The sequence below is a fragment of the Peromyscus eremicus genome, chromosome 10, assembly GCF_949786415.1.
Source record: "Peromyscus eremicus chromosome 10, PerEre_H2_v1, whole genome shotgun sequence".
Classification (NCBI taxonomy): domain Eukaryota; kingdom Metazoa; phylum Chordata; class Mammalia; order Rodentia; family Cricetidae; genus Peromyscus; species Peromyscus eremicus.
This window is the reverse complement of record NC_081426.1, coordinates 665,188-675,607: the sequence shown is the minus strand read 5'-3', so window position 1 is coordinate 675,607 and position 10,420 is coordinate 665,188.

Genomic DNA, 10,420 nt, shown 5'->3' with positions numbered 1-10,420 from the left:
CAAGTTATTGTACCTATACATTTCATTTAACAATTTAATGTAAATTTCTAGACTTTGAAAGTTATTATTACAAACTATTTAGGATAATAAAGAAATGCAGGTTAATAGTGACCTATTACAATCAAACTTGTAGTCATGTTAGGTATGTTTTCTAGGTCAAACAGATATATTTTAGGTAGACAAGTGGTCTTCAAACATGGCACTTAAGATGTTTTAATAACATAGGGTGTTTTTTTTTATGACAGTGAGACATGTCTGCTTCTGGCAGCACCAATCTACCTCAGATAAGATGATGGGTATCAAAGAAACTCCTTATGCAGTTTACTTTCTTTGTGGCAAAAGTTAGCCACTGAGCAAGAAAGTGCCCTTGCCTCAACTGTTGACAGTATGCTTTCCAAATTGGACAAGAAGGACACAAAAGAAAATGACTGCCAAACTTTGCCAAGACAAGGTAAGACAGCCTTTCAGAATACCCTGCTTCACAGAAAAGTCTGTCAGATATCCTAGGCCAGTAGGCCAAAGATGAATACTCCAACATTACAGAGGAACATTGGGTGACTATCCAGGCAGTCAGTTATTTCTATCACTTCTCACATTTTTTGGAAGCCACTTGCTTGCACTTCCTGCTTACTCAGATAATATTATTTCCTTCTAGGGTCTCTGATGGAGTTGAAGACTAGATAGTTATAGTTATAGCTTTCCTTGTTAACAAATTCAGAAAAGAAACACACTAAAGAGGTGTAAAGTGTATAGAGTTGAGAGACTTCAAAAGATAGTTTTTGGTTGGTAATGCAAATTAATATAGAAGGTGAATTAGGTAAAACCCTTTGGACTCACCAAGATAGTGGAGTATTTTCTTTGAATTTATCAAATGTTAATGGACTAGACATTTTTGACATAATTATTGCCTCTATATATTTATATATATTTATTGCACTTATTGTATATAGTTTTTCTGTGTTACTTATAATTTTTTCTTTTTATTTTAGACAAAAAGGGGGCAATTTTGTGATATTTTGTTTGTGTTCTGACAAATAAAGCTTGATGGATGATTGGAGGGTGGAGCTAGCCACTAGTTAACCATAAAGGGCTGGAGGTCTGTACAGACAGGAGACAGGAAATGATATGGCTGGGCGAAGAGAGGAAGTGATAAGGCAGGACACAGACAAGAGCTTGGCCCCTTTTCAGTCTGAGGAGTCAGAGAGGTAAGAGATGATTGTGGCTGCTCCTTTGCTTTCCTAATCTTTTAGCTTTTACCCTTATATCTGACTCCAGGTTTTTATTATTAACACTAATTATGTTCACACTTCATAATGTGTCATTGAAGGCTTTGGTTCTAAATAAATTATGTCTTATTCTCTTTTGAGCATTGGTTCTCAACCTGTGGGTTGAGACCCCGTTAGGAGTCGAATGACCCTTTCCTAGGGACTGCATATTAGATATCCTGCATATCAGATATTTACATTACAATTCATAATAGTAGCAAAATTACAGTTAGGAAGTAGCAACAAAATAATATTATTGTTTAGGGAAATGTATTAAAGGATCATAGTATTAGGAAGATTGAGAACCACTGCTTTAGAGCAACATTTGTGTTTTGCATTAATATCAGCAATGCTGTTTTATCTTCTCTAATGTGTCTTAGCCGACCTCAAACACTCAGGATCTCTAGCTTCATGACTGAGAACTCTTTAACTCAGAACTATGAAGAACTCAATACTGCCTGGATTCACAGAAGACTAAAGATGCTTCAAAAATTATCCCCCCAAACTGACACATAGTGATCAAAATAAAACATTTAGAAATGTATCTGCTGAAGCTGGAGATATGGCTCAGCAGTCTGGCTTCCAGTACCTACATTAAGCAGATCACAATTACCTGCAACTCAAATCTCAGGAGTAATTGATGCCTCTGACACTCATGGGCACCCATGCATATGGGCACATACCTACTCATAGGCAGACACACACACACACACACACACACACACACACACACACACACACACAAATAAAAAATAGTTTAAAAGTAATGCCAAAAAGATGGCTCAGTAGTTAAGAGCACTTTGCTGCTTTTCCAGAGGACACATGTTTGGTTCCCAGCACCTATATTAGTTAGCTCACAACTGCCCATAACCCCAGTTCCAGGGGATACAATGCCCTCTTCTGTCCTTCATGAATATTGCACATATGGCATATGTTTATATACATTCAGATATAGATACACACAAAAAATAAAAACATCAAAAAAATAAACTTCATATAATTTTGGCTGATAAAGTCTTTCTGTTGGCTTAAACCTATGTCTGAGCAGTCTTTATTAGAATTATTAGGTAGCTAGAATCTAGATACTAGTTTCTACAAGGTGCATACATGAAGAAATATGTCCAATTTGCCAGTTAAGTATGATTACATGTGAGACAAACATAAATGTTATAAATTTAACATTGCCAAATTTGGGGGAGGGTAATAATAAAATGTATAAAATATCCAATGAAAACTATAATTTCCTCCATTTATAAAACATCCCCTCTTTATCTTCACTGCTGATTTAGGGCACCCCAATACCTTCAAATTAATAGATAGTCTAAAACAAAAAGAAAACTCAGAATATTGTTTGACAAAATAGCATTTATAAAACTCCACATATTTCCAAAAGAGAAATTTCTTCCAGAAACAAGTAAAAAATATGCCAAAAATGATATAGACTTGGAAGAGGCTATTTACATTTTTTACCATATCTCCAGTTGGCATGGTTTGTGCAAGTATACTGACTAGACTTCACTTTTGTGCAATGCTCAAATAGTTCTTTTCAAATAGTTCTTGATGGACATTATGACCATTTTGAGAGTTTTCTTTTTACCTGCAAAATGCTAACTTAACTAATGTGGGGTTGTGCCAGATGTTAATACATTAAAAAACACAAGCAAAGAGAGGCAGAAGAGGTGGCTTAGTGGTGAAAAACACTTCCCCTCCTTCAGAGGACCTAAATTTAATTCCTAGCACCCACATGGCTATTCTCAACTCTCCATAACTCTAGTTCCATGGAATCTTAAGCCCTTTCCTGTACTCTGTGTATACCAGGCACACACCTAATGCACATACATACACAAAGGCAAAATACCCACACACATAACACATAAATAAAAATAAATCTATACACAGAGAGAGAGAGAGAGAGAGAGAGAGAGAGAGAGAGAGAGAGAGAGAGAGAGAGAGAGGAGATGGCTAAGTGGATAAAGGCATTTGCTACCAAGTCTGACAACTTCCAGGGTAAATAAAACATTTTTAAAGTAGAAACAAAACCTGTCAAAATATTAAAGGTTGAGAATTATTGAACCTAATACATTTTCTGGAATACTTTTTTCCAGTGGATTTCTTTCTTTTTAAATAATGTTTTTTGTATTATTTTTATTTATATGTGTGTATACCTCCTTTTATGTGCACCACATGCATGCAGGAGCCCACAGAGGCTAAAGAGCCTTGGATCTCCTGAAAATGGAGTTACATGTGATTTTGAATCACCATGAGGGTGATGGGAAATGAGTCCAGGTTTATTGCAAGAGCAGCAAGTGCTCTTAACCACTGAGCCATCTCTCTGGCCCCCTTCAGTGTGATTTCTGTAAAGTGTCATCCACTAAAATTAAAATAAAATTTTAAAAATGACTAAGATAATCATTCACTTGGTTTGCTGCAGGCTGCAGGAAAATGTAATGGAGTTCAGCTACTATCACAAAAGCTACTACTTGGAAAGGCCAAGGACTTCTCCAAAGGTCAAGCCATGGCTTAAGAAGTCTTGGTGATATTTAAGCTTTTGTATATATATTAGCTGTTTCCTACAGTGATTTTCTTGTAATGCTATGTGTACTTCCAAGAACTCCTAACAGTGTATTTATCTAAAACACCTATCAAGCATCCAAGGCCAAACGAAGCAACACATGTCTCCGAGGTTAGGAGCATAACTTTATTTCTTGTGCTATTTAGGGTGCGACCCTTCTTCCTTATAGCCTTACTAATAGACTCCTAATTTCTTACCTAACCACTTCTAGGAATGTAGATTGAGCACATAAATTCACTTCTTGATTAACCAATCATTAGCACTCATTTGGGTTGTAGAAGAAAGCCTGTCAGCCACTGCCTGAGGAAAATTCTTACTGCCTTTTATGACCCCATAAGAATTCCAGCCTGGCGACCTTGCTCTGCCAGAGGATCACTATGGCTTGGGTTTATAACTGAACACCTCAGAGACAGGGGACTGAGGTATAAGGAGAACGAAAAGAAGATATTGAGAATTTTGGCTGGAGAAAATTTTTGACTAGAGAACTGGAGGTCAGGATGGAAGATGAGGAAGAGCCAGATGGGAAAGTACTAGATGGGTAAGAATGAGATGAGAAAGACTTAGATGAGGCAGAACTAAGATGAGAGAATTAACATAGAACATAGAGGGGACAACAGATAAAGGTAGAGACAAATCAGGCAAGAAAGGAGGTAGGCATGAGAGCAGAATATAAGCTGTGTAGAGAGAGAACTGACATAGAATAATAAAGTATATGGACTAAGGAGTTTCGTGTACATAGATTCATTTTTTTTCATCAAAGATTAAATTATCAGCTGGTTGTAAATCCTTCCTGGACCCTGGGAGGGGACTATTGAGGGGCTGGACACCTATAGTCCCCATTATTGGTTTACCATTTAGTCCCTGTGGTGGTCTGAAAGAAAGGGAATGGCACTATTATGAGGTGTGGCTTTGATGGAGAAAGTATGTCACTGCAGGAATGGGATTTGAGGTCTCTTTTGCTCAAGCTTCCCTCAATGTGACTGTTCAGTCAACTTCCTGTTGCCTGCAACATGTAGTACTCTCAGCTACCAACATGTTTGACTACACACTGCCATGCTTTCCATCCTGATGATAATAACTTAACCACTGAAACTATAACTGAGTCATCCCAATTAAATGTTTTCTTTATAAAAATTGTGTAGTCATGGTGTTTGTTCACAGTAATAAAATTCCTAAGACAGAAGTTGGTACAAGGGACTGGGTTATTGCTGTGATAAGCCTCACCATGTGTTTGAAGGAATTTGGACTTTGGCACTTTGGGTTATGAAAGCAACGGAATGCTTTAAGCACTGCTTAGTAGGGCTTACTAGTAGGAGCATGGAAGACAGAAGTGGTAAGAGATATTTGAACTGTCACAGGCTCACTTAAGAGGTTTCAGAGGAGAGGAATTTTAGTATATTGTCTAGAGATGATTCTTGTGATATTTTGGTGAAGAAAGTAGCTGCCTTTTGGCCCTTGTCCAAAGAATCTGCCTGAGGCTGAAGTGAAGAATTTTGGATTAATTACATTGGCAGAGGAAATCTCAAAACATCCTAATATAGACTCTGTTTTGTGGTTACTAGTATTAACTCTAATGAAGATTTATAATGAAAAGGAGCTAGCTGAGCAGGGTAAATTATAAAATGTAAGATCTAAAGAGAAAAGGAACACCAAAAAGTAGAATGGAACTAAGTCATATATTCAAGTAGATAAACAGATTAAGAAATGAAATAAAGGAAGTGGTGATTCAGGACAAGATCCCACCCAGCCAAATTTCCAACTTATGAAAGGAATTAAAGAGCCCAGAATAGTGCTGCACACCTTTAATTCCAACACTCAGAAGGCAGAGGCTGGCATATCTCTGAGTTTGAGGCCAGTCTGGTCTACAGAGTAAGTCAGGACAGCAGGCTGGTAAAGACGTAGCTGAATGAGGGGGCATCTTCCAGTCCTAGCAAGCAGCAGAACATAGCAGGTTCGGCTACATGGTCTGACTTTAGAATTAAGGACGGAAGAAAGAGGCTATGGAATTTGCCTCCATGCCTAAAGAAAGCCACCAAGGCCAAGCTTGTGTCAGGGGTGTTTCTGAATGGAGGTCTACTGGAGAGGCCATTGAGTAATTTACAGCTGTGAAGTTGAAGCCTGGATTGCCTTGGAAAACCCAAGATGTTAGAGATGCCAGAGCTGTGGGATACCTGCCAAAGAGAGCTACTAACAGGAAGTGAAACAAGCCCTAGAGAAAGAAGTGTGTTGCAGCCAATAAAACTGAACAGAGTTGGAGATTTGAAAAGTGTTTTGACATCATACATAAAGATGCAGAATTTGGAGTTTGCCCATCTGGTTTTTACTTCTGCTTTGGAATGGTAATATATATCCTGTGCCATTTTATGTTGGAAATATGTGATCTGCTTTTTGATTTTGATTTTTTTATAGGTGAATTACACTTAAGAGATTGTCCATGTATCTCAGAAGAGACTTTGGACTTTGAAACAAGTTTGAGACTGTTATAGATAGACTATGGGGACTTTTGAAGCTGGACTAATGTATTTTTTACATTATAATATGCCTATAAACCTTTGGGGGCCAGTGAGTGGAATGTGGTGGTTTTAAAGAAAATGGCTCCAGAAGGGAGTGGCACTATTATGATTTCTGGCCTTTTTGGAGGAAGTGTGTTACTATGAGGGTGTGCTTTGAGGTCTCTTTTGTTCAAGCTTCCCCAGTGTGACCATTCAGTTGACTTCCTGTTGACTGAAAGATGTAGGACTCTCAGCTACCAGCACCATGTCTGCCTGCACACCTTCATGCTTCCCATTCTGATGATAATGGACTGAACCTCTGAAACTACAAGTGAGCCACCCCAATTAAATGTTTTCTTTATAAGAGTTGCCATAGTCATGGTGTCTCTTCACAGCAATAAAAACCCTATGACAGCCCCAGATTCTTTCATCTACTAATAATAAGTTAGATAAGTTCTTTTAATTGTTTTAGATGTATTTATTTTATTTCATGTGTATGTATGAATGTGCACTACATATGTGCTTGTTGCCCATGGAGGTCAGAAGAGGGCATCATATGCCCTGGGACTGGAGTTACATAAGTTTGTGAACCACCATGTGGGTGCTAGGAACCAAACCCAGAAGTGGCACCAGATCCCTCTGGAACTTGAGTTACATGGTGCTGTGAGCTGTTACATGTAGGTGTTGGAAATCCAACTTGAGTCATCTCCAACAATGGTACTGTTGAGTCACCTCTCTGGCCCCATGGGAAAAAAATGATAAAAGGACTTGTGGAATGTGACTAAACTAACCTTTTAATGATATAATACATATATATATATTATTAATTTAGAAATAAATATATGTGAAAACTTCCAAGGGACATGGGAGGGGGTGTGAAAATAATTTCCAGTTTTTCCTTATGGAGGAATTTATGAATTCTTTGATCATTGTAAACAAATGAATCATTTCTTATTTTATCCCATCTTAATTCTATTCTCAAAGGCAGCTGAACTTCATCTGTACTAGACTATATGATGCTACATTTTGTATTAGAATCTTAATTTCATATGCAGGAAGTATTTTACTTTGTTAAGTTTCAGTGCAGGGAATTAAAGCTTTACGTTTCTTAGACAAAAGCTCTGTTTCTAAACTATATAATCTGTTTCTAGAATGTTCTTAATCTATGTCTTTGAAAATGCTCAAAGTTTGTGTGTTTATGTGAGTGTAAGAGTGTTATGTATGTATGTGCATGTGGGTGCGCTTGTGTATTGAAAGGTGATGCATCAAGTATCCTCCCCTGTGACTCTTTCATATTTTTGAGGCAGGGTTTCCCTCTGAACCTGGAGCTCTTGTTTTTTTCAGTTAAGATGGCAGCCAACAAACCAGTTGATTCTCCTGCCTCCACCCACTACAGTGCGAGGGTTACAGTCATGAGACTGTGCCTCACTTATTATGTGGTTGGGAGATCTGAAATCAGGTCCTCCGGGTTGTGTTGCAAGCACTTTTAACCACCAAGCCATCTCTGCAGCTCCTCAGAGTTCATTGTAAGGGCTACATTTTTAATCACAAGAAGGCTACTCCTTCACATGAACTCAGGAAAGTGCCAGCCCCCCACTTTCTTGTTCAACCTGGCCTATTTGCCTTAGTTTCTTAAGACTCTTCTTCAGGCTCTGACCAGCATCTGAGTTTTCTTCATTGCTATGAACTTTTCTTCCTGCTGCTGGCCTTGGCTGGCTGGGACAAGGGAGGAGGGGCTCCTTCTGCTCTATTTGGCAGAAAGAATGTAAACTACAAATGAATTGCTCATGGTGTTTGTTGCTATGGGATACCACTGAATACCCTCTGGCAGCAAGAGCTTAGAGCATCACTTCAAGCACTGTCTTGAAGCCTATACTTTGAAATAAATTGACCTAATTTCATCTTCATAAACATGTTTAAAGAACAGGAAGAAAAGTTACCACTTGTTTTACAAATGAAGAAACTGGACCATGGAAGTTAAATCAGAGTAATTGATTCATAAAATTACTTCATGTCAGAATGAATAAAATCATGGTCTATGTGAAATTTAAGATTATATTACTGAAACATAGCAAAATTAAGAAGCAACTGATGGGAAAACCATTCCTAGCGTGCCAACTGAAAAGGGTTAACAAGATCAGTGTAAATCATTAAATACTGCCTTCCCAGGAAATTGGGCAAGGTTACTCTTTAAAGAGCCCACACAATGGCTAACATACATAATACAAATTAAAGCAAGGATTTAGGACATCTGTTGTTTTGATCTTGGCATTATTCCTTCTCATCTTTTTTTGTATGGAAAAATCTTCCTCTCACCTTGTAAACATCTGTAGAAATTTGCTGGGACTGTTGTTTATTCTTTTTATTGGTGCAGTGTTTACAATCCTATTTGTTGTTTCCCCTGGTCCTTGTGATTTTGTTAGGGCTAATCCCTTCCCTCACACTAGTTGAGAGGTAACAGGCCCACTCTTAACTAATCAAAGTATTTCATCTATGTGCTGCAATGATTGATTGGCTCTGGGATAAACAGGCCAAACTGTCTGGAACAGCTGTAGTGAATGCTCTCTTTGAGACTCAGGAGACTGCTGAGTCATTCTAGTCAGAGCAGTCAGGAGCCTTTTGCCAAGACACCCAGAAAACTTGCCTGATTGAAGCCATACCCAGGGAGAGCCACACAAAGACAGAAGCTAATTTTGGTGGCACTGTTTTAGACCTTAAATTAGATTTTTGAAAGCTAGTTTTTAAAGAACCCTTCCAAAAACTTTCAGTCACACAACTCAACAGATTCACAGATTAATTCATTTTGCTTAAAGTGGCTTAAGTTAGGTTTCTATCAATGGCATTCAAATGACCTCTGATTTACATAAAATCGAGTCGAAGAACAGGATTTCTCTCTCCTGTAAACTGCTATGCCCAGATCATGGGGACTCCCAAAAGACCACTACATGCAAAAGCAAAGAGCCTTTATTTTCAAGCTCTGGTGCTTGGTCTGTCTGTCCCATGAAGTGGTGAGAGCAGAGTCCCGAGCTCAAATGAGGTGGGATTTTTATCATGGCAGAGGTTGGGACAATGGGATTTCCAGGGTTCAGGACCCTGATTGGCTGACAATTGTCTAAGAGTATCTGTAAAACAAAAATAGGTGTGTGCTAGACTCAAAGACATCTGGCCACTTTATCTAATGATTGGAATGTTTGGGATGTCAGGTACTTCCTCATCCCTGGGTGGATCCCTGGGTGGTGTCAGCTTAAGGCTTTTCCTGGATCTGGGTGTTGCCTGCCAGGAAGCAGGTCACAGAAGCTGTGTCTAGGCCCCTAAGCCTGTCATGGCAGCTGTGTGGTCAAGCTGTTTTGGGGCCCCTCCACATAAACTTTTTTGGCAACAATGATATAGGCCTGTCTGTAACCACATTACTCTCTTCAGAAGAAAAGCCTTGGTGCTCAGGAAAACTCATATATTCTCTGACATCACTGGAGATCTTGAATCAAATCAGATGTGAGATAATAAATTCCATGTTCAATCTGGTTTCCATTCAGCCAATGTCATCTGCTCATTGTTTAAAGTTGAGCTCATTAATATCTTGTTGATATTTATTCTGAAAAATCTGAAGCATCTATTGAGAACCTATAAAGACCAAATTTCTGCCCCCACTTTTTTTCTCAGGAGGAGGGGGTGGTGGTGGTGAGAAGGTCAAACTCTGTCACTGCAGGCTTGTCTTGAACTGGGCTCAAATAATCCTTCCTCTCCTTTCCTTGTGGATTGCCCTAGCCTCATTTTGATCCAATAGAAGATTATTAGTTTTTCAAAATACCAGATGTGCTTTTTCTTCTATTACTGGTTCCAAAATAGAAAATGGTCTCCAATGAATGGTCTGAGGCTTAGAATGGTCAATTCAATGTAATTTAAAATGAAGTTTGACAAATGTAGATGGAAAACTACAGTCACAGGCTGGGCAGATGGTTCAAGGTTAAAACCATTAGCTGTGTAAAACTGTTGTACTCATTTCAGGAAACCCCCAGAGACCACCAAGGATCCAGTTTCCAATGCAAGCAAGTCCTTTATTGTCAGGTTCAACCTGGGCCACTGCCAGGCAG